Raw genomic sequence first — 26,509 nt, 5'->3', positions numbered from 1 at the left:
CTGAAGCAGGCACTGTGTTAGGCATACAAGCAAAAAAAAAAAAAAAATGAACAGTCCCTGACCTTAAGACATACACAATGTGGTGATTCATCAAACATTCACTAATGGTCTGTACTTCAGATTCACTAAATCACTATACTCAGCCCAGGAAGTCAAAAGACAAAAAAAAAAAAAAAAAAAAAAAAAAAAAAAAAAAAAAAAAGGTACAATGGAAATCCCGGAGTCCAAGGAGCTGGATTCAAATTCTACCTCTGATGATTACTACTTGTATGACTGTACAACCTTGGTTGCCACTCTTGGTTGCATTTGTTCACTTATAAGGGAAGGTGGAGTGTGTAGTGATAGTTTCTGAATTCACTTCTAGCTCTAGTTCTATGATTCTTCCATCCCACAATCGGAGGACAGCACTCCAAAAATAGGTCCTGTATAATGCAAAATAGATTATGAAAGCAAAGGAAAGATCCAGACAAAGTGCTCTCTTAGTTAAACCACATCAAATGCTTTTTCAATCTCCCAGGGATCCTTCATTAGGCAAACAGTCTCTGGAGCAAGGCTGAGGCCCATCAAGCCTTTCTTGCCAACAAAGGCAGGAGACGCCCACACTGAAGGCTCTGTCTCATATCCTCTAGCCAGCCAAAGTCGCCCTTCCAGAGTTTGCTCAAGGACTGAGTTGTTGAACCAGGTGGCCCAGATGTCCCACCTCAATGGAGCTAGCTGGCATCCTGTTCACTACTCACTTATTGAAGTTATCTGGCCTCTTATCTCTTAGATTTTTCTAATCGTGAAGGCACTGCAAAGCCATTTTATGGTGGTTCCCTTTAAAAGGACAGGATTGCTACTCCATTTTAGATAAATACAGTTATCAAGCCTATTCATTCTATACCTTTGATGTAGGTTTTTTTTTTTTTTTAATTTGTGTTTCATTCAGAAAGCAGGATAATTCTTCCTACAGGAACAAAAGTTTAACCCTGTCTTATCATTAAGGTGGCAGTGAGGTCTAACTTTCATAAGGTTTAAAATCCTTCTAGCTCAAACACAGAATCCTAGAAAATTTTACATGGAACCACTCATAGTAAGGAATCTGAGTGACTTCCTAGGACACTTGTTTATTATTGGAAGCCTCAGAATTTGAACTCTGGTCTCCTAGTTAAATATCATTCCTTCTACTCCACTGTCTTACATTAAAAGAAAATATCAATAGATCTTAACTATTCCCCACAGCAGATTGCTTTCTTCAGAATGAGTATTCTTTACTTCTCATCCTACTTCTTTACACTTTCTCTAATATCATCTTTAAGCTCTCATCATGCCCTGAATAGATTTGTTAAAAGTTTCCCAACTAGCCTTTTTGCCTACAGAATCTCCCTCTCTAAATCAATCCTTCAAAACACACCAAAGTAATCTTTCCAATAACGCCCAGTTCTAATCTTGCTCCTTTCCTACTGAACGCAAACTCTGTTAATATACCTGTCAGTCCTTCTTTCTCCTAGTAATTCTATATTTATTTCCTTTATTCTTATCCTCCTCAACTCAGCCCCATCAGTGTTCTACTCTTAGCCTTTTCAATGTTGTCTCTTGAATGCCTGCTCTACAACTAACAAACTAGCTTTCATCTTAAAACTTTTTTTTTCTTTCTTGTTCCATCTATCCTCTTATATTCACTAGGAACTGACTCCTTCTTGATGACACAGTCACCCTGGCCACCCTTTCCAACACTTGTTGCATCATTTTTCCAACATAACTGTTTACATCACACCTTGTCCTGGTACACACCCTAACCTTCAACCTGGTCCCTATGCTGGAAGGCTCTACCTGGGACTTCTTCACTGGACAACAGCCCCCTTCAGGAAAGGTTCCCTTTCTTGAGTTATGTTGGAAAAATGATTTTTCTTGGATTTCCCAGTAATTACTTAGTTTGATGTGGGGGTAATGGTTGGAAAATGCTAGGTTATATTACTAACTCTTATGCCATATCTTTCTGAAGTCCAATACTTTTAATATGGCTTTCCATAATCTGACTCCAACCTTCCTTTGCAAATTTATTCCTGGTATCTCTTTCTCCACTTTGGCATATAGCCAAGCTGCATTATGCCCTTTTTGAGTGCTTTTATCTACTACCTCCAAAGTTTTGTGCACAATATTCCTCCTATTCAAAGGCTTCACTCTGGAATGTACTGCACTGCTCCATCTCCATTTACTGACATCTCCCTGCCTTCCAGTTGCCCCCTCCCCCAGGCCTCCTCTTTTATGTAGTTTTCCCTGATTTCTACAGCTACATGTGAACCACCTTTTCTGAACTTCTAGACCTTCCATGTTTAAATTCTCATATATGATTATAATTTTCTAATTTGGCTAGATTTTATCCTTTTCCTACAAAACTGGAAGCTCTTTGAGAACAGACTTTTCAACGCTTGTATTCCTCCAGAATTTTAAATAGTGCAAGGACACATAGTAGACCATTAGGAAATATTTGCCAACTTCTGAACTCAATTTAATTTTTCATCTTTATATTCCAGTTTCTAGCACAGAAACTAAATGTTTCTTGATTGAATTGAATTTAGTATCTCTCTTTTGTTATCTCTTGAAAACAACCTCTTTGCTATTTGCCCTTTTAATCTGACTCTTGGGAAATTAACCCAGTTTAAAGAAAATTGCACAACATTGAATTGGAAAGAAGAAAAAAAGAAGGTTCATCTTTGGAAAATACATCCTTCTTTACCACAACAAGGATAACTGTGCCTTTTTTTCTATTGTCTCATCTACATTCAAGACTCCCACTGACATGTGTGGGTGTACAGAGTATAATCTATTTATTTCTATAGAGACAATCACCATGGTATTTAGATGCCTTGATCAGCTATTTTCACATTAAAAAAAAGACAATAAGCAAGGAATGAACCATTTTTTTTTTGCCTTAATAGGGCAAGAGAAGAAAATAAGTATTCTTTAAGTACTTACTATGTGCTAGGCACTTAACAAATATTACCTCATTTGACCCTCACAAACTCTGGGAGGTAGGTACTATTATTATTCCCATTTTGCAGATGAATAAACTGAAGCAGATAGGGTTTAATTGACTTATCTAAGGTTACGTCACTTGGACATAGAGGAGGAAACTTTTGAACTCCAGACTCTCTGCTCTACTTACTATTAGTGACAGGGCTACTGGAGTACATATACTTATTCAAGACCATAATCAATTGTATGTATTTTAGGGCATTTTGGTGACACAGTGCATAGAGTGCTGGCCCCTGGAGTCAGGAGGACCTAAGTTCAAATCCAACCTAGATATTTACTAAACATGAAACCCTGGGCTACTCATTTAACCCTTATTACCTCAGTTCCTCATCTATAAAATGAGCTAGAGAAGGAAATAATAAACCACTCCTGTATCTTTGACAAGAGACCCCCAAATGGAGTCATAAAGAAGCAAACACAACTGAAATGACTGAAAAACAACAACAAAACAATAAGGTCAAACAGAATAATATGACATTTCCAAGGCATGGTAATGTCTGAATCAGGAGATTGAAGGTCTGAGCCCTTCCTCTGCCTCTAACTATGTGTGAATTTTAACAAATCACTTAAGAGGCAACATAGTATAGTGAAAAAAAAAAAAAAAAACTGTGGCTTTGGAATCAGAATTTGAATCCTGTTTTTGGCCTTTACTGTCTATGTGACTTTAGATAGATTACTCAACCTATTTAACTATACAACCATAATCAGTTTCCTCATCTTTAAAATGAGAGGTGTTAGACTTGATGCCCTTTAAGTATCTTTCCAGCTTTAAATCCCTGATGCTAAGAACTTGTTCTTTCTGGGTTTCAGTTTTCTTATCCGTAACATGAACGGGTTAGGTTAGCTGATCTCTTAGGCATCTTCCAATTCTATTTAACTTCAGAGAGCCCAATTACCTTGACCTTGAGTGTCCTTAATGTCCTAGCCTTGACTTTGACCTTGCCAGGTAAGCAGTCTGTCTTCCATTTCTACTATATATTTCCTAGATAATGTCTTACACTCCTGCCCTTCAAAGTTCCACATTGATAATGTCACAACCAACTCATGTTCATACGTGCCTCTCTATTTTTCTGTGATATTAATTTTTCATTCTTCACAAATTATTCTGTTCTATGTCTTACAATTGGACCAACCCCCCCAAACTACAATAGAATATCAGTGTTAAAACCTCACAGTTTTAGAACTAGAAGGGGCCTCAGAGGCCATTTATTGTAATAACTTCATATTATAGGTTAGGAATCCTAAAGTTTCCTACTAAGTCGGATGGATAATGATGATCAGGAGAAGAATGTGAGTCCAGATCCTCTGATTGCCAAATCAGTGACCTGAGCTGCCTCCCCAAAGGCAAACCTTCATTTCTGGAAGAACTTTTAAATCATTAGCAGGGCTCTGCAGTTTCCTGAAGGCTAACCAGTCTGTGTTCTTTCTTAATACGAAAAGTCTTAATAACACGGTAAAACTTGCTGGAATTTAAGAGTCAGTTATCAAGGCCTTTGACCTTAACACTATCCCTTGATGAGTCATAAGAGTAGGACTTTGCTTAGAATGAGCAGGAAAGTTTATTTTAAACCTTAAAGATCAAGTAGAAATGTGAATAACTATTATTTATTAAAATCTGAGAGCAGTTTAAGTGGAGATACTCTACTAATTGGTGACACCCCCAGAAATGGAGATATTATCACAAATGGTGATACTCCCATTGAATAATAGAACTGAAGTTATAGAAAAGATATAGTCCAATAGTTATAAACCTGAAATCTGTGAACTTTGCTTTTTTTTTTAATTGCTAACTTTAACATTTCTATAAGGTTTCATTTGTATTCATACATATTCTATTTTGTACATTTAAAAACATTATTCTAGAAAGGGTTCTAGAGGGTTCATCATATTGTTAAAGGGATCCATAATCCAACAAAAAGATAAAAGAATCCCAGCCTAGTCCAGCCTGATTATTTTAAATTTAAGCAAATTAAGGGTCAGAGAAATAAATGGCTTGCTGAAAGTCACAGGTGATTTTATATATATATATATATATATTTTTATTTTTTTCCCCTGTGGTTACATAAGAGTACTCCAAAACTTCAAAAACCAGTCATTTTGTCTCTCTCTTTAATAATTCAGGACAAAGTATTCTTTGCCTTAGTAGATGGTTCCTTAAGCATTTTTTTTTAACAAAACAATGCCATTGAAAAGTGGTCAACCCTTTGTTAATTAATTTCTCTGAATTGTATATTAAACTGGTATTTAGTCCATAGCTATATCTAGAAAGGTTTATACCTCAGACACAGGTTAGAGAAGCCTTGATCTAATGTCAAAACTGGATAGAGTCCAGAATATAGGCAGTAACATGGAAACAAATGCATGTTCCATGTATGAAATGGCTTTAAAAAGCTTAAAATGTCATATTGACATTGAATTATTGAGCTGATACTAGGAGTTCAATATAGTCCCCGAGGATTTAGAACTCTGTACTGAAATTCCTGACACTGATACCCAGCAACTTCCTGATGTCTGAAAAGGAATACTTACATTAATACCAATATCCTTCACTATAGAACCTTAGAAGGTAAAGACTCCAAATAATTTTTACTTAGAAATTTCTCTGTTTGGGGAGGTCATTCTATTTATTAAACCATACATAAACTATATAATATTATTAGTCTGTTCTCAAGGCTGACAGTCTTGGTTTTCAACATAATCTTTCATCATGGGGAATTGATATACACATACATATACATAAATGTGTGTGTGTGTGTGTGTGTGTGTGTGTGTGTGTTGATATCCTCTTAAACACTCTAACAACCTGGTCTTGACTCCATGTTTTATAAATCTAATTAATCCCAGTAATCAGAGATGGCCATAATTCATATCTCACTATAACCTCACTATGTTAAACTCTATGATCTTGAACTCTGAAATTTATCTAAACGACAATTATCTCCTGCTTTTTTTTATCTCTCTTTCTGCTTCATCCTGAATCTATTCTTTGTCCTTACCACAATTTCTAGGCCTTCCATCCTTTCATGTTCTCCCAATCCATCACCCAGCCTATAGGTAGCAATGGGTGGAGCCCTGAACCTGGAGTTAATAAGGCCTGAGTTCAAATCCAACCTCAAAAACTGATTAGTTGTGTGTCCCTGAGCAAGTTCCTTAACACTATTATCTACCCCAGTTTCCTCAGTTTCAAATTGGGAATAATTTTAACACTCACCTCTCATGTGAAATAAGGCTCAAACTAGATAGTTTGTAAGGCATTTGGCATAGTGCCTGACACATAGAAAATGTTTAATAAATGTCTGTTCCTTTCCCTCATGCTCATAACCCACAACTTTCTTCACAACTTTTAACTTATAGTTAACTAATTTAGCTATGCTAAATCAGGGTATAGTTCACCCTTAGTTCCATTAAAACCCCCTCCTACCACTATTCAGACCCTATTAATCATCAGCCCTTGACAACACCCACAATCTGCCTTCTTCTCTCCTACTCCCAAGCTGCTTGAATGTTACTGAAGATTGTCATATAACTATTTTGATTGGGCCTGCTACAAATTCTGCTTGATCTTAATTAAGCTTTCATTGCTATACAGTAAAACTTTTATTTTTACTTCATAGATTTTCTACCTCATTCCCCAGTAGCTGGGGAATGTTCCAAACCTTATCTTCTTTCTTTAAGGTCCCATCACCTTCTCTCTTAACAAATATCTTCCACTTCAATGAGAAAAGAGGTCATCAGTCTTAAGTTCCCTCATCTCTCCTCCATAACTAAGAACTCGGTTTTTCCTATCTTCTCTTTTTATATTCTTATCTGTGATGAATATGTAGTCCTTCTCCTTGTCAAGGCTAACCCTTTTATCTATATCCTAATATGGTCTCCCATCATCTTCAGAAGCTTGCCCCATAAATCATTAGTTTTTCCCCTTTGCCTGATTTTCCATTTCCCTCTATGTATTGATTCTTTTCTTGCTGCCTACAAATATATTCAAGTCTACTACCTTCTCTGAACATTTTGATACTTGCTGACCAACCCCTTCCCCTTGGATGCTCTTATTTCTTCCCCCTTGGATTGCTCTCTCTTAGTTCTCCTTTTTACTTGACTAGTCGCAATCATCTTTCCCTGGTTATCATCCAACTCTTTTTCCCTAAGCATTGATAGAGCCAGGGCTCTAAACTGTGTCCTTTCCTCTTCTCTCTATATATACTTCCTTCTATGGTGATCTCATCTGTAATCATAGGCTCAATTATATTAAACTGATACAGATGTCTTCTGTTTATTCATCCAGCCCTAATCTTTCTCCACAATTGCAGTCACCAATAATGAACAGCCTACTGGACATCTCTTCATGGATGTCCCACAGGCATCTTAATCTCAATATGTGGAAAATGGAATTCTATTATTTTACATAGCCCCCAACCTGTTCTTCCTCTGAACTCCTCTATTTACATCAAGAGCACCATATCCCTAGTCACTCAGGCTTAGAAACTTAGGTTAGAAATGTGATATCATCCTTGCCTCTTCCCTCTCTCTCACTGCTAAAACATAATTATTTTATATTCTTACATATTACAAATCATACATATTCTACTTCTACCTATCTCACATATGCTCCTGGTCTACTTATATAATCATTATCATTGACTAGACCTCTTATTCCTTTTTACCTAATTTAGTATGTTAAAGTCTCCTAATTGGGATCCTGCCTTCCTTTTCTTTCTTTTCCAATCTTTCCTTCATAAAATTGCCAAAATGATCTTTCTCACTCCCCTGCCCAAAAATCTTCAATAGATTTCTATTACTTCTAGGATAAAATGCGAAATTGTTAATCTGACTTTTAAGGCCTTCCACAATATAACTCCCATGTACTTTTCCAGGTTTACTATTCCTGCCAAACAGGAAAATCAAATTTCTATTCAGAATTGACATTTCATCTCCTGTCTTAATACACTCACACAATCCAATATTCATTTCCCCCTGCTGTCCCACCTGTCCCCGATGCCTGGGAATTTCCTCATCTCTGCCTCTAAGAATTCTGTCTTTTTTCAAAGCTTGACTCAGGTATCACCTTACATGAAGCCTTTCTTCATATACTTGTCATTAGTACTTTCTCCCCCTTTAAATTACCTTGTCTGCATTTATTTGAGCATATTTCAAGTAAACTTCTGGGTAATCAAATGTAATATATTGAAAATGGAAATTATATAAAAAAGAATACATGGTATTCCTTGTTGAGTACCTGTGCACCAGAAGTGCTCAATAAATGTGTGGTGAATTGTACTTCCAAATGGTCTAGATTGCCTTAGATGTAGCTTCTAACTCTTAAGATTCTGTGTGATTCTTTGAGTATGTAAATACTAGGTCCTTGTAGGGCCTGGAGGAATTGTGAGAACTTCCTCTTTTAATATAGCTTTCAAAGCAGTGACCTCCACAATCATTCTGAGGGGGAACTTTAATGAAGGATCACAGTTATTAAAGAACAGCATTGGAAAAAAGATTCAGTTACCCTTCCTCTTCTTATTGGACTCTTTTCCTCTATCTTCACTACAGCTGAGATACTAACAAACTAAGTATTATATGTAAAACTCTCTCTTTTGTAATTGAAGAAACTGAGTCCAGAGAGGTTGTTTTCCATAAATAAATAATGACAGAGCCAGGATCCAAAAATCATGTATTGCAATTATAAATTCAGTGCTTTTCCCATTATATAGTGATATATAATAGGCATTTCTGATCCAGTAATGACAATGGGAAAAAATGTATAAAAACCAAGATGTTAACAATAGAAAGAACATGGCAGCCCTTTGGTACCCAGGAATAATTTAGCAGGTGATGAGATGTTGTTTAAGTTAGCCTCTCATTGGCTTAGTTAGTAAACAACATATATGCAGAATTCAAATATATTCATGACCCTGTGCATTCCCAGGGCCCTAATTAAGTCCAGAGGATGTTTAATGTTGATAACCAGTTTGTAATAAATTAGCTAGAATAGATAAAATAAAGATGAGAAAGGTAAATAAACTATGATTTTGTCAATGATTCTCAATCAAGCAATCCTTATCAAGAATTTATTCATCACCTACTGCGCATCAAGTATTGTATTTTATGTAGGGTCAAATGCATTGCATTTAGAGGTGGAAAGTTTTTGTTTGTCAGCTCTGCTTTATGTCACCCAAGTAATTCGATTCCTGTGTGTCCTCATTTTTTTCCACAACTACAAAATAAAACAAACAAAAAAGAGAGCTGGATTAGGAAATTCCTAAATTCCTTAACTTAAAAGATTGTGATCATTTGAAAGGTCCTACTTCCCCACCAAATGATGTAGTAAGGTCATTTCTCCACCTGCTATGGATTGGTGGAATCCCTGAAAATAGTCAGGAAGCATAGTACATTTGAGAATTAAAGGGAGTTGGAGAAAGATGAAAAAAGGAAACAAGAGGAAAGGGAAAGGAAAATAAGGACAGAAAGATATAGAGAAAAAGAAATGCAGAAAGACCCAAAAAAGAGAAGAAAGAGAAAAGGAGAAAGAAAGAGAAAACCAGAGACAAAGATAGAGACACACACATACACATAGACATAGTCTTAAGCTGTCATTCTTCCTTACCCTAGGACTTGCCTGCTAGAGGTTCATCTTGCTGGCATAGCAATTCTGGAAGAAGCCGTGTCCTCTAGAGATCAGATTACACTGTGATGGCACTCACTGTCTGAACAAAGTCAGCTCAGCCATCCTCAGAGGTCAAACTTTGGCTTTCTAGACATTCTTATCTGAAAATGTGTAAGGCAGTGATGGCAACCCCCAGATGTTCACCCAACCAAATGGCAGCTTTTTTCGCCTGAAGCTTTTTGCATCTGACTTGCGGTCATGTTGCTCACTTTTGACCCTTGCTGTTGGGGGAAGGGCATAGGATAGAAAAACTGAACTGCCTTGCATGTCATCCAAAGTGTATGTGTCTCACATGTGTGCACATGTGTACAGATTGACTTTACATAAATACAATGAATATAATACCTATTATATGTAGTATATATACTATATAAATATATACATAATCATAGATATTATATAAACTATATATACAAAACACATACAAATGCAATACATATGAAACACACATGTGTAATAAAACATACTTATACATATATCTACATATACTTGTGGAATCTATGTATCTGTTTGCATGTATATATGTTTGTGTGTATGTGTGTATATATGTTTTACTTTGACAAGATCCCAAAAAGGTCTGCTTTTAATTCTGAAAGCTAAGTGGATAGTAAAGAAGATCGAACCTGTCTGTGCTTGATTCATTTACCTCTCATCACTAGTCAAGTATATATTTTGAACATTTATTTCATGCTGAGAAAAAATTTTCTTATTCTAATGGGATTTTTTTTAATTAAAGGAGGTGGGGAGAAAAGCTCTGTCCTTGGTCCTAGTCTCTTTGGTCTGTATGTGTTTTTTCTTGATGATGTCATCTACTCCCATGGATTCAATAATCACCTTTTTGCTCTGTCTGACTCTGTCTGGAATTTTTTATCAGCCTCATCCAGCGTGGTACAGTGAGTGCTTTATGACTCCCAAATTTCTATTAGTCACTCCAGTCTCTCTTTAGAACTCCAGTTAGCCAGATCTAATTGCCTGTTGGAAATAACCACATGGATGTCTCTTTAGCATTTTAGAGATGAAATGTCTCACACTAAAATGGTCATTGCCTTCATCCACCCTATAACCTGCCTCTCTTACCAGCTTTTCTATTTCTATTGACTATATCACTATTATTACAGTACCCTCAGTTACCTTTACCATTTCCTTCTTCCTTGCTCCTACTGAATTTTTAATAAGTTACCAAATTCTCTTAATTTTACCTTTGTAATAACTCTCATACTCCTAACCTCATTTTCACTCACATGGCTGCTCTTTCAATTCAGACTCATGTAATACTCTTCTTTCATGGTTTCCCTGCTTCTAGTCTTCTTTCTTCTCTCTAATCTATCCATCATACAGTTACCAAATTAATTTTCCTAGTTCTGCAAATGTCACTAGTATCCCACTCCAAACTTTGTCTAGATTTTAATTTCTTATAGAATAAAGGTTAAATCCTTAACCTGACATTTACAATCCTCTATAACTTTGCCTCAATTATTTTCCAACTCTTCATATTATTCCCTGTTCAAACACTTTATAGTCTAATCAACTGTTTGCTTACTGTTCCTATATAGCAATCTGGGATCTGTGAGACTCTGGGAATTAATAATAGTTTACAATTCCATACTCTGCTTTAAAGCTTACAAAACTCTTTACATGCATGAACTTATTTTGTTCCAATAACAACCCTATGAAGAACTAGAGGGATAATTTTTGCCAACTTATAAAAGAGGAAATAAATGCAGATAAGTTACTAGCTTGCACAGGATCACACAGCTATGAGTGTTAGAGATAGGATTTGGACCCAGAACTTCCTCATTCTAAGTTCTATCATCTTTGCCAGCACTATATCAGAGTCAACACATATTTACTAAATGTGTTATGGATAGGATTTGAACCCTGATCTCTCTTGATTCCAAGTTAAGTCTTTCTCTCATTGTGCCAAACAGCCCCATTCTCATACACTTCCCCCATGCTTGGAATGGCACCTATCCTCATCACCTATAGGCAAAATTCATTTTTCCTTTAAGTCCCAACTCAGTTACCATCTCTTCCACCAAGTCTTCCTTAAAGCATTCTGCTGTGGATGATTTCAGAAAGGCCTGGAGAGAATTACATGAACTAATGCTGAGCGAAATGAGCAGGACCAGGAGATCATTATATACTTCAACAACAATACTATATGATGATCAATTTTGATGGACATGGCCATCTTCAACAATGAGATGAACCAAATAGAGCAGTAATGAATTCAACTAGCTATACCCAGTGAAAGAACTATGAACAACTATATAGAATTCCCAATCCCTCTATTTTTGTCAGCCTGCATTTTTTATTTCCTTCACAGGCTAATTGTATACTATTTCAAAGTCTGATTCTCTTTTTGTACAGCAAAATAACTGCTTGGATATGTATACATATATTACATTTAACTTATGCTTTAACATATTTAATATGTATTTGTTGACCTGCCATCTGGGGGAAGGGGTGGGGCAAAGAAGAGGAAAAACTGGAATAAAAGATTTTGCAATTGTCAATGCTGAAAAATTATCCATGCATATATCTTGTAAATAAAAAGCTATATAAAAAAAGCATTCTGCTGAAAGTAGATTCTTCCTCCTATGACTCAGAAAATTTTGTCTCAGTCTCTCCTTTGTCTTTACTGCAATCTTCCTTGTATAGGATGAATAATGTACTTTGTGTCCAGGATACATAGCTTCAAATCTGGCTTGGACACTTTCTCCCTACACAGGACATAGTACACTATGAGAGCAAGTCACTTAATCTCTCAATTTCTTCTATTGTAAAATAGAAAAAATACATTCATACTACCAACTTCAAAGAGAAGTTGTGAGAAAAGTAATTTGTAAACCATAAAGCTCTATTTAAATTTATTTTTGTGTCTTGTAATATATCCAGCAGAAAACTGTGAGCTCCCTGAGGCAGGGAGTGGGTAATTTTCATCTTTGTATTATTCAGTCATTTTGTAGAAGAAGAAACTTAGGCCCAGAGAGAAGTGGCTTAAATATTGTACTCAAGGAAAAATATCATTAAAGTTGTCCAAAAGTAGGATGGACTACTTTATGAAGTTGTGTGTCCCACTTGGAAGTTCAACAGGTGGAAGCTGAATAAGTATTTTGGGGAGTTGTTGTGGAGGGGATTCCTGCTGAAATTTAGATTCAGCTATATGACCTAGAAGGTTATTTCAAGCTCTGGGATTCTATGATTCTATAATTCTATGAAAGAGCCACATCTCCTTACCACCCTAAAAATAAACTTTAAAAAACTTAAGTTTGAATACCATCTCCAACAATGACTAGTTATGACCTTAGGCTAATAACCTTTCTATGCCTCAATTGCCTTCTGTGAAAAAGGAAATATCATGGTAGGTTACTGTGAGAGAAAAAAAATCTTTAGGTTTTTTTGCTGTATCTTCATTCATATACCACTGCCTATGTATGAACCTGCCCAGGTTCTGCTCAGGATCCTCTTCGCTCTCAAAATATATACTCTTTTTTTCTTTTTGTCTTTATCTCTGTCTCTGTCTCTCACTATCTCTATTTCTCTGTCTCTCTGCCTCTGTCTCTGTCTCTTGCACTTTCTGTCTCTCTGTCTTTTTCCTCTGACTTTGCCTCTAACCCTGTCTCTCTCTCACTCTCTTTATTTCTCTGTCTCTCTGCCTCTGTCTCTGTCTCTTGCACTTTCTGTCTCTCTGTCTTTTTCTCTGACTTTGCCTCTAATCCTGTCTTTCCGTGTTTGTCTCTATTTCTTTGTCTCTCTCTCTCTCTCTCTCTCTCTCTCTCTCTCTCTCTCTCTCTCTCTCTCTCTCTCTCTGTGTGTGTGTGTGTGTGTGTCTATCTCTTCTAAGCAGTTGTAATCTAAATCTATATATCCAGCCCTCATCTCTCTCCCTTAACATTTGATGCTGGACAGCTCCACTTGAATGTCCATAGGCACTTCAAATTCAATATATACAGAATAGAATTCATTATCTTCACATGCTACTTTCCAACCCTTCCAGCTTCTGCCTCTTCCTGACTACCCTTTTATTGTCTAGGACATTACCAGCCTTTCAGTTATCCATATTCACAACCTTGGGAGTCATCTTTCTCATCAGACATAGCTAACAAGTTTCCGAGTCTTTTCAATTCTATTTTCACATCATATATCTGTCCACTTCTCTACTCACAGAGGTACCATGCTACTTTGTTATGTTACATAGAATGTTATAATAACATCTTAATTAGTTTCCTTCCTTCCAGTTCCTCTCTCCTCTAATCTATCCACATATAGATGTATAGCTGCCAAATTTATATTTCTAAAACATTTGACCACCTCACTTTCTTTACTGAAGTACCCTTTGTGGCTTCCTGCTGTCCTTCTTGTTATTTGTCAATCAATCAATCAATCAATCAATATTTATTAAGCACTTTATATGTGTCAGGCACCATGCTAAGAATTGGAGATGGAATTCCTTCTTCCTTCTAAAAGCTTACAATATAATGATGAAGACAATATGCAAAACAATATTTTAAAAGGATAAATAGAAAACAATTAACAGAGGGAAAGTACCACAATTAAGAGGGTTTGGGAAAGAACTTCTGAAAAATGTAATTTAGTTGAAAATTAAGGAAACCAAAGAAGTCAGTAGGTAGAGCAGAGAAGAAAGAAAATTCTAGACATGAGAGACAGCCAGAGAAATGTAGGTGCTAAAACATAGAATGTTTTGTCAGACAGCAAGGAGGTCACTGTCACTAGATCAAAGAGTATGCATTGGGGAATAATGTGTAATAACAATGGAAAGGTAGTTAGGGATTTGAGAATTTTGTTTTTGATTCTTGAGACAATAGGGAACCAATGGAGTTTATGGAATAGAGAAGTGAAAGGATGGGAATTGCACTTTAGGAAGATTATTTTAGTGGCTAGGTGAAGATAGATTGGAGGAAGAAGAGATTTGAAGTAGACAAAATCACTAATATGCCATTACAATAATCTAAGGACGAGTTGATGAAGGCCTGCATAAGAGTTGTGATATTGTCAGAGGAAAGAAGAATTCATTCAAAAGATGTCACAAGGGTGAAACCGCCAGGTCTTGGCAACAGATTGGATTGGATGGGTAGGTGGGGGGAGTGAGAAGTTTTTGAGGAATTGAGGATGATTCCTACATTGTGAGCCTAAGGGACTAAGAGGATGTTATTGTCTTCTACTGTAATAGGGAAGGTAGGAGTTAGAGATGCTTAGGAGAAAAGATAATGGCTTCATTTTGGACATATTGAGTTTAAGATGTCTCTCTTCAAAAGACAGATATAGCAGGAGATACAAGGCATAAAGTCAAAGAGAAGGTCGGTCTTCTTTTTACTAGAGAGTCTTCACATCCAAGTTAGGAGGTCAGGCTAACAGCAGAATGTAGAAGTTGCCTTGTGCCAGTAAGATGAAAATCATTGCTTTGGAGCAGAAGGAAGATACCTGGTGAAGAATAGTTCCTTAGGGAATGTTCTGAGACCAGAAGTAGATAGAAGGCACGAAGCTAAAGAGCCAAATAAAGAAGGTTATGAAGGGGCAACAGAAAGTGGTGGATATTTTTCTATACAACATTCTATTTTTTGACTCCATGACTTTGAATGATTTGTCTCTTATGCCTAGAATGTGTTCTCTCCTCACTTCTGTCTCTTAAGAGTTCTCCTAATGTTCTCCTAGATCTTTCCTAATATTCCTAGCCTGCTCTTACTTCCACACACACACGTCTTAAGAAATTTACTTTGTTTTTGTAATACAGTGTTTTACAAAGGTGGGAGATTTACTTCAAAATATAATCACAAATATACAAACCCAGTCCTGCCAACATGTGAGAGGCAAAATCCCCTGGCTCCCTCATTCTCTTGGGAGGGGTAGCAGATTAGATTCATAATTTAGCTTAGTTTCCTTAGTTTCAGGCTCAAAAAGCCCAGACATCCTAGATTTTCAAGGCTTCCATGCCAAGAGGGCTGACTAGTTCTCTATCTCACTTGCAATCATGGCTTCAAGGTCACCATGGCTCAAAATCCTGGTACTATTGGGTTCACCTGAGGCATCTGAAACTGAGGACAAAGAACAAAAAACAAAAACAAATATTCTCGGGTCCATTTCTTAAAGCCTGGATAAAGGAAGGAGAGCAGAAGAAGGAAATCTTTATGCATTCATTACAATTCATGTACACAATGAGTATGGCACTTAGAAGCACAGCTGAAACAATGAGTCAAAAAGAGGGACCAACTCAAATCTTACCAGTTTTAAAGATGCAGACAGCCACTCAAAGGAAGCCACCCCATCTATGTGGTTCAAACACGGTGGGCTATATATTAAGCAAACCAGATATGCTCAAAAGTACATTGCACATTTATTGTATATGTGTGCTTATTGTCTAATCCATTAGAACCTAAATATCTTTCACACTTATTTTCTTTATTATATGTGTATTCTCAGTACTAAGCACAGGGCCTAGAACGTGGCAAGTACATAAAAATACTTGTTCATTGATTGATTTCCTCCTCCAAAAATAGAAATGTTAATCCTTATACTTTATGTTTCATGGGTGCTTTGTAGGGAGGCCTTTCTGAATCCAAAAGCATGAGAAAAAGTGGAAGGGTTATCTGTGTACTTTTCCTTTGGGTGAAACTTCAGCTGTGCCTTCTTTCTCTTTTTGATTTTCAAAATATTCAATTTTTGGTAATTTTGTTGCCTATGGTACTTCCTTTTCCCACTTTTTTACTGCTCTTCTGATTGAGTCTGATTAGAAATGTTATCAAAAAAAGAAGGAAATACTGAGAATCTCTGCTGAGAGCCTGTCTAGGAAGTTTCAGGCTAGGCTTTGCTGATTCAAGGGGTCAAAACAAGGTAGATAAAGCACCCAGGCTATGAGAACCTCTTTATGTGAATGGAATCTATCAACATTGCCCTCTAAGATTCCACCTCCATCAAAAATAGTATCAGATGTTTTTTTTTAAGTGCCTTTCAGCAAGAATATTACAAGACCATTTCCTAAATGCAAAAATTATTAGAGCATGAAGGGATGTTGGAGACAATCTAGTTAATCAATCCCCTAATGTTACAGAAGAGAAAACTGAGGCTTCAAGAATGCTGAATAACTTACAAATGAATGGAAGAGACTGAGAAAAGTTATTCCTCATCAACAGAAATAAATGAGAACAGAAAACAGCATAGATCTAATCATTCCTGATCATAATTACTATTATAACTGAGATATGTATAGTATCTATCAACAAACTTGATTATGCACTCAATATGTACCAGGCACTCTATCAAATATCGGGGATCCATAGACAAAATGAGACAATCTCTGACCTCAAAAAGCTTACATTCTTAAGCATTTTAAAATTGTCATCTCTTTTTATCTTCCTAAGAGAGATGTTATCTCCATTTTCTATATGAGAAAGTTGAAACACAGAGAAGTTTTACAAAATTATTAACAATTCATTTTTATATAACAGGTTGATATGAAAGTGTTAGTGTTATTATTATACATATTATTGTTGTTATTATTTCTGTTCTGTATGAGGCAAAGTGGGTTAAATGATATGATCAGGATTCTACTACTAGAATCCAGATTTGGAAGGAAATTTAGATGTCATCTAATCATAGACTCAAAGGATAATAGATTTTGAATTTTAAGAGACTTTAGAGATCATGGTATCTAATCACCTCTTTTTACAGCTGCAGAAACCAAGGCCCAGAAAAGTTTAAATTTACATTGAGTTTTTGACTCCAAATCTATTGTCTTCTCCACAGCATCACATTGCCTTCAAGACCCTTTAATTTAAAAAGATGAGGACACCAATTTTCAAAGAAAGAAAGGGACTTGTTTAATGTGATACCGTTAGTAAGAATCCACCACGTCTGTCTCCGGAGTCAGTATTTTTTTCCCTGTATCTCACTGGGCTTCCTAAGAGCAACTCTATGTTGAGATGAGATGGCTGATCATCTGTTTGCCATTCTTTCCGCTGTCACTCCAGTAACTATTGTTCTTGAAATTGTTTCCCCTGATTAAATTACTGAGGTCTAAGGCAGAAGGTACCTCCTTCCCTCCTACTGCTGTTTCTGATTGGTTAACCCCAGGAGACTGAAGAGAGGGCAGAGGAAAGGAAGCAGAGGGCAGGGACGAGGTTTCAGGTTCCTGTAAACAGCTAAACAATGTCCCACTCAATAGCATCTGACTCTTAGAGAAACATGAGCCTTTCTTTTTGCCTTTCAAAGCAGAGGGCTGTCATTCATTGCTGTCTCTGGTCATTGGGACCATGTGATTTATTTGCTGATGGTAGTTTTTGCTTCTCTTTTGATTTTTCCAGCTGGCTAAGGTTGTGATATTCAGCAACATAGTGTAGTAAAAATACACTGGACTTGTAGTTACAAGATCTGGATTCAAGTTCTGATTCTGCTCTTTTCCTGTGTATCTTGGATACCCATGTATCCTTGGGCAACACACTCCTACCCACAGCTTTTAAATGAAGGGGTTGGATTAGATGACATCTAAGTTCCCAAAGAAATACAAATCTTAAGAGCAAGGGACACCATATTGTTTTAGGAGCACAGGTCAAAAGTTAGAAGAGAACTTAAGAGACAAAATAGTCCAATACTGATGCCCATTGGTGTTATTCAATGACATTTAGTGAATAAGTTTCAAAGAGGGGGGTGTTGGTGGCATTTGAACCCATAGCCTCTAACACAGGAACCAATGTTCCAATGTATTATTCTTCATATGGAGCCAGAGCCAGAGTTAGAGCCCAGCACCTGGGGCACATTTGAAAAGATCATATCTATCTTTGTGCTTCCTAATGTCAGTGCTGAACTGGAAATGAGGAAACCTGGATGGCAGTTAGTCCTGGAAGTGGTATTTTTTTTTATCCCTGTGACACTGAGCAAATCATAAAATTTTAGAGTTATTGAAGACCTTTCATAATCACATAGATTGCAGAAAACTGAGATCCAAAGAGAAATCATTGGTGTATGTCATAAGATCCTATCTTAAAAGAACTTTATATAAAAGAACATCATATAATCCAAGCTAAAATTTGAAAGTTGCATTATATGATCTATATGGTCACTACTAATTTTAAATGTATGATCCCATGAACCCTTCCATTTTGTTGATCAGAGAACTTATGTCCAGATAGAGTAAAAGACTTGCCATGCAAATAGCAGGTAGCAGTGCTTTCTTTATGTTATACTTTCTTTAAGTCTCAACTAAAATTCCACCTCCTACAAGAAGTCTTTCTCAATCCCTCTTAAATCGAATGCCTTCTCTCTGTTAATTATTTCCTATTTATTTTATATGTAGCTTTCTTTGTACATATTTGTTTTCATGTTGTCTCCTCCATTAGATTATGTTTCTTAAGAATAAGTGCTATTTTTTTCCTATTGTTGTCTTCTTATCACTTAACACAGTGCCTAGCAAATAATACATTCTTAAAATTATATATATGTATATATATATATATGTATATGTACATATATATATGTATAGGTGCACACACACACATATATAATACACATCATCCTCTAATATTATTCAGTTCTTGTTTGGACATAAATTCCTTTATACATAGATATAAGAGGCAAACTATTCTCATGGTCCCCAATTGTACTTATTGTTGCTGATTGCAAATCATCCTTTACATCTAAATCATGCATCCATTTTGTCCTTATTTTAGTATATGGTATAAGATGTTTATTTACACTTGATTTCTGCAAAACTGCTTTCCAGTTTTTCCAGAAGGTTTTTATCAAATAATGAATTTTTGTCCCCAAAACTTGGAACTTTGAATTTATCAGACACCAGATTACTATAGTCATTTACTACTGTGTATTATGGCCTAACTATTTCACTGATCCACCACTATATTTCTTAACCATTTCAGACTGTTGTTGATGATTACTGCTTTACTATAATTTGAGAACTGGCACAACTAGGCTATCTTCCTTCACAATTTCTTTTTATTCATCCAAACAAAATTTCAAATTATTTTTCTAGGTCTAGAAGTTTTTTTTTTTGGTACTTCAGTTAGTATGACACTGAATAAGCAAACTAGTTAGGGTAGAATTCTCATTTTTTATTATATTGACTTAGCCTATTCATGAGTAATTGATAGTTTTCCAGTTGTTAGACCTGACTTTATTTGTGTGAAAGGTGTTTTGTAATTGTGCTCATATAGTTCCTAGATGTCTCTTAGCAGATAGACTCTGGGGTATTTTATATTATCTGTTATTTGAAATGGAATTTCTGTATTTCTTCCTGCTGGACTTTTTTTTAGAAATATATAGTAATATATTTAACATGTATTGGTCAATCTGCCATCTGGGGGAGGGAGTGGGGGGAAGGAGGGGAAAAATTAGAACAAAAGGTTTGGCAATTGTCAATGCTGTAAAATTACCCATGCAAATATCTGATAAATAAAAAGCTATAATTAAAAAAGAAAGAATTACCAAAAAAAAGAAATATATAATAATACTGATGATCTATGTGGGTTTATTTTATATCCTAAAACTTCTTTAAAATTGTTAATTATTTCAATCAACTTTTAGTTGATTCCCCAGGGTTTTCATCATATCATTGGCAAACTAGAGAGTTTTATTTCTAATTCCGTCAATTTATATTCTAATTCCTTCTCTTCTATTCCTTTGAATTTAATTCCTTCAATTTCTCCTTTTTTCTCTTATTGCTATAGCTAACCTTTTTGGTACAACATTGAATAATAGAGGTAAAAATGGGCACCTTTGCTTTATCCCTGATCTTATTGGAAAGGATTCTAGCTTATCCTCATTACAGATAATGTTTAATTGATGATTTTAGATAGATACTACTTATCATATTAAGGAAAACTCCTTTTTTTCTTATGCTTCCTGATGTTTGTAATAAAAATAAAAGTTATATTTGTCAAAAGCTTTTTCTACATTTATTGAGATAATTATATGATTTCTGTTTTATTCTTGTATTGATATGGTCAATTATTCTGATAATTTTCCTAATATTGAACCAGCTCTGCATTCCTGACATAAATTCTACCTGGTCATAAGATCACTAGGATATATTGCTATAATCACCTTACTAGTATTTTAATTAAAATGTTTGCATTAATATCTCTAGAGAGTCACAGACAGTTGGAGAACACTGGGTGAGGTATAAGACCCTGTAGCCTAGAAGGAAACTTCTAACAATGTCTGGTTGTCTCTCCATCTCACCTAAGGGCTCTCGGCCTTCCTGAGAAGTCAGGGGGTGGTGACAACGTATATTGTAATTGAAGCAGAGTGATACCAGATGACAATCTACATACAATAGCAAGTTGTTCATGTGGTCCCACATCCACAATATATACTTAGTGCATGCCCAATGTTGGTTTGGTTATATAAAGGTATTAGGGCATATATAGATGGAAGACCTTAGAATAAATAACTCCATATTTCCACCATCCTCAGGAGTCTTGCCTCATCAATCCTCCAGTAAGACAATATATATTTTAACCACCCTGGCAAGGGGAGCTCTAGAAAGCAGGACACAGAAAATATTCATTAGGGAAATTGGTCTATAATTTTCTTTATTTTCACTCTCCTTCGTTTAGGTATTAGAACTATATTTATAATCATAAAAGAGATTTAGTAGAACTCCTCTTTGCCTATTTTTCCAAATAGTATTGAAATTAATTATCCTTTAAAAGTTGGTATATTTCATTTGTAAATCTATCTGGTACTGGAGATTTTTTAGGGAGGTCACTGATAGCTTGTTTGATTTCTTTTTGCTAAAATAGGGTTATTTAAGTATTCTATTTCCTTTTCTGTTAATTCAGGCATTTTGTATTTTTGTAAATATTCATTTAAATTGTCAGATTTTTTGGCATATAATTTTAAAAATTAGTTCCTAATAATTATTTTAATTTTCTCTTCATTGGAGGTGAATTCACTCTTTCCATTTTTGATACTGGTAATTTGATTTTCTTATTTTTTTTTTAAGTCAAAACTAGGTAGTAGTCTATTAATTTAATTTTTTTCAATAAAATTATCCCCTCAAGTTTTACTTATTAACTCATTGGTCTTCTTATTTTAAATTTTATTAACCTTTCATTTGATTATTTTAGGATTTACAAGTTGGTAGTTAATTGGGGATTTTAAGTTTGTTCTTTTTCTAGGTTTTTTTTTTTTTTTTCTTCTACATACCCAATTCCTTGATCTACTCTTTCTCTATTTTTATTGATGTAAGTTTAGAGATACACATTTTCCTCTTTTGGCTGAATTCTAAATTTTGTTATGTTATCTTATTGTTGTCATTCTCTTTATTATTGTTTATAGTATTTGTTCTTTGACCCATAGATTCTTTAGATTTAGATTATTTAATTTCCAATTAACTTTAATCTATTTTTCCATGACCCTTTATTGAATGTAATTTTTATTGCACAACAATCTAAAAATGTAATATTTCTGTCTATCTGCTTTTCGTTGTGAGATTTTTATGACCTAATATATAATAAATGTTTCTGTAGCTGTCATGGATCACTGAGAAAAAGGTATAGATTTTTCCTATTCCTATTCATCTAAACTCTCTAAAATTTTATTCATTTCCTAAATTTCTTTCTTTTTTATATTGTGTTTAGATTTATATAGTTCTGAGAGGAGAAAGTTGAGGTCCTCCAGTGGTATAGTTTTGCTATTTCCTACTCTAGGTCAGTTAACCTCTCTTTCCTGTTTAGCTTTTTATGCTTCTCTTAAGTCTTATATTTGAAGATCAGATTTTCTGTTCAGCCGTGGTCTTTTTATGAGGAATAGCTTAAAGTCCTTTATTTCATTAAATGCCTATTTTTCTCCCTGAAAGATTATACTCAGTTTTTCTGATAGATGATACTCGGTATTAATCCTAGCTTCTTTGACCTTCAGAACATTATATTCCAAATCCATTGATGTTTTAATGTGGATGCTGCTAAATCTTGTATTATTCTGACTGTGTTTCCACAATAATTGATTTTTTTTTGTGCTTGCAGCATTTTTTCCTTGACCTGAAAGCTCTAGAATTTCTGGAAGTTTTCAAACTTTTTTTGGACTATCTTTTAAAAGATGATTAATGGATTTTTTCAATTTCTATTTTACCTTCTGATTCTGGGATATCAGGATAGTTATTCTTAATAATTTCTTGAAATATGATGTGTAGGCTCTTTTTTATGGCTTTAGGTAGTTTAATTATTCTTAAATTGTCTTTCCTTAATCTATTTTCCATGCCAGTTGTTTTTCCAATGACATATATCATATTTTCTTCTACTTTTTCATTCTTTTATTTTATTTTGTTGCTCTGCCTACCATGTAGTCTTTTAATAAATGTTTGTTGATTCTTCTAAAGCCTCTTCAAGCAAAGAAACTCTTTGTAGATTCTCTGCAGGCTTCAGTAGCCAATTACAGTGGACACAATGGGTCTAGAGTCAAAAAGACTAACTGTGTGATCCTGGACAAAACCCTTAACTTCTGTTTGCCTCAGTTTCCTCAACTGTAAAATGGGATAATAATAGTACCTACCTCACAAGATTGCTGTTAGGATCAAATGAGGTAAGATTTAAAAAGGAAAGATTTAGAGTTTAAAAAATATTGATTAAGAATGTCATAGAAAGGATTCTTGCACAAGAGGCTGAACTCAATATACTCTGAGAGCCTTTCGACTTTGAAATTCCATGAGAATGTACATTTACTTGAATGTTGCAGAATTACACTTAGCAGGTTATCCATTTGGAGATAGCTAAAGGGTACAATACAGAGAATCTTACACTTGGAATCAGAAAGAACCAAATTCAAGTCCAGATCAGCTAATTTATCAACTAAAGTATTCTGAGCAATTTCTCTCTCTCTCTCTCTCTCTCTCTCTCTCTCTCTCTCTCTCTCTCTCTCTCTCTCTCTCTCTCTCTCTTTCCCTTCCCACCACCTTTCTCTCTCTGTCTCATTTTCTGTATCTCTCTTTTTCAGCTTTTAATATCAGCTGACCCAGGATAACCAAACAACAGGAAAGACCTTTTGCTTCCTTTTTGCCTTCAAATACAATAATGCCCTCAAGATCTGGTGAGTAAATCAGCTGATGGCTTGGCTCCTCAGATCACAGAATCATAAGATTTAGAAGTTAAAAGGATTTTGTTAATGTTCAACCTTCCCCACTTTACAAATAAGGAAACTAAAGCTCAGATAGGGGAAGCAACTTTTCTCACCCTAGATCCACTCTATTGCTGCAGTTCTTATGGGGGGGGGGGGAGGTACCAAGTCCCTATGTCTCAGAACCACTTTGATAGAGATCTCAGGGTTGAGAAAATTCTCAATGTGCCACCCAGAAGAACCTAGGTTTACATGTGTATTCAACTACTATCAATATATATGACCAAGGGCAAACCACTTTCCTTTTTAGGGCCTCAGTTTTCATCTCTGTCAAATGGGGTTAACATTACTTCTACTTTAGCCTTACAGAATTGTCCTTTTAAAAAGCCCCTTGGAATGTTTGTCCCTCTGATGATATTTCCAGCCTCTAAGAGACACAACTTTGGCTTCTAACAGCAAGCATAACATTCATTCGGAAAACCTAGGAATGGAAGGTCACATTGTTTAAAGACACCTTTATTGCATGTGGTAGCATGACTCCGTTTGTTTATGCCCTGGCTGAACTGCAAGGAGATTAGCTGTTTTGCTCTGTCCCAAGGAGATGATCTCATCTGAGATAGATTTTGCTTTTGTTCCACTGTGAGAGACTAGCTTCCAACTGGGAGCTTAAATACAGCATGGGAGGCAGATACACATAAAACAAAAGCAGGCCCCTGACAGTTCAAATATAGCTGTGGCGATGGAGGGTTTGCAAAGGCAAACTGGAGGGGGTTTGGCTGTAAGCCCTTTCGTGGAGTTGCCATGGAGGGAGAATGGGACTGAGAACCAAGCTGATAAAGCAAATTTAACACTAGGGGTAAGGTAAAGTCCAGCCAAGCTCTGGGAAGGCTTTGCTGCAATGGTCCTATCTGAATCTAGCAGGAAAAAGAAGGGATCTGCTATCAGGATTAACCCTAGACGGGCAGCCTGGTATAATGAAAAGCATGCTAGAATTAATATGAGCAGACCTTGAAGAGATTTGAAACTCATACTAAATGCCTATGTGATAATGGGGAAGTCATAAAGCTTTGGAGGGTCTCAGTTTCCTCATCTGTTAAATGGAGATAATGATATTTAGACTATCAACTTGATCCCATTGTTGTGAAAATCCCCTTGGAAAATCTCTTAGAGCTCTTTAGAAGTACGGGTAATTATTAGCCTACACTATAATCACTTCTTGGAGGAGACAGAGAAGAGCCATCATTTTTCTCTGATAGCTAGTTTTCTCTGAATGATATAGAAGAATGGCCTGGAAAGCTTGATGAGTTACCTTAAAATATGCCAGGAAACCAGTTTCCAAACCTGGCAACTGAAATCAAAGACTTCACAGTCTACTATGGATGTGGTCGGGCTCCAGAGAGCTTTATGGGATGTATTGACTTTGAATAGGTCACAGGGCTTGCCAGCCTTGTCTAGAACTGCACCATTCCAATCGACCACTAAAGCTGCCCCTACCCCTAAGTGATCCCCTTCAATCTCACATCACCCACAGAAGATGAAGAGCAGATATTAGTTGATTCCTATTTTATATACAAGACTAAAGAGTCATGAAATGAGAGGCTATGATGACAGTATTATAATCCAGCCTCCCATGTTCTTAGCTGATAATTCCAGTGATGTATCTCCCTTTTTTTTCCTTTTGTACAAATTTTGTTGATAACAATAGCATCTCACATTTCTATAGCATTTTTCACACAGTAATTCTTTGAAATGGACAACATACATATTATCAACTATCATGGTGTGGGTTAGGAGCCTTAGGCTGAGAGAGAGAAGGTGGCTTTGGGCTCAGGTCTCCCCTGTAACACACTGCTACTCAATGAACACTCTGTTCAAGGGAGCCTTATTGTCTAAGGGTCTGTACTACATACTACAGTTACATGTATCACATGTAACTGTTACATAGTAGAATACATGGGACAGAAAATTGGCCCTGGAGTCAAGATGCATCTTTCTTTGCTCAATTCGGGCTTCAGACAGATACTAGCTGTATGAACCTGGGCAAATTCCTCAACCCTATTTGCCTCAGTTTCTTCACCTGTAAAATAATCTAGAGAAGGATGTGGCAAACCACTCCAGTTTTTTTGCCAAAAAAACCTGAAATGGGATCACAAAGAGAAAGACATGACTGAAATGACTTAATCACATACATGATTCTGCTCTTTATTAAACGCTGCCCTGTTCACCAATTAAATAAGGTGAACACTCATCTCTAACTAAATGGTAAACTCCTTGAGGGCATAATAATAGTAATTGATATTTTTATAATACTTTAGTGTATAAATCTTTTTTACATACATGATTTCATGTGATCCTTTCAAAAGGACTGTTATATTATAGATTTTAAATCTCATTTTATAGATGTGTAAACCAAGTCTCAGGAAACCAAATTATTCATCAAAGATCAGGCAACTAAAGTAGCAGAGTTTGGATTTGAATCTACTTCCCCTGAGATTGAATTAAACATTTTTTCTTACACTATGCTTGAGAAGCCTTGTATTGACGACTAGAATATATCTGAGCACAAAATAGGTGCTTGTTCCTTGTAGGTACTTATTGCTTATTTTCTTTATGAGTTTTCTTTTGTCAGGGATTAATAGACTATCTCCCTCAGCCCACATATCCATTCTAAGTTGATAAAAAGCAAATTCCAAATGAGTACAATGAAGTCTACAACTCCCTTTCATCATTTCACCCCTCCTCTTCCCT

The 26,509-nt window shown here is 35.7% G+C and overlaps 1 long non-coding RNA gene across 1 annotated transcript in view; it reads left to right on the top strand.

The window, feature by feature from the left end:
- Positions 1 to 26,509, top strand: part of LOC141553560 (uncharacterized) — a 137,665-nt gene that overhangs the window by 107,394 nt on the left and 3,762 nt on the right. The window contains exon 2 of the long non-coding RNA XR_012485524.1: positions 23,642 to 23,734. This is a non-coding gene — a long non-coding RNA (uncharacterized LOC141553560). The remainder of the gene's footprint in view (positions 1 to 23,641; positions 23,735 to 26,509) is intronic.

This window comes from Sminthopsis crassicaudata, chromosome 2 (genome assembly GCF_048593235.1).
Source record: "Sminthopsis crassicaudata isolate SCR6 chromosome 2, ASM4859323v1, whole genome shotgun sequence".
Classification (NCBI taxonomy): domain Eukaryota; kingdom Metazoa; phylum Chordata; class Mammalia; order Dasyuromorphia; family Dasyuridae; genus Sminthopsis; species Sminthopsis crassicaudata.
This window is presented reverse-complemented; position numbering and strand designations above follow the sequence as displayed.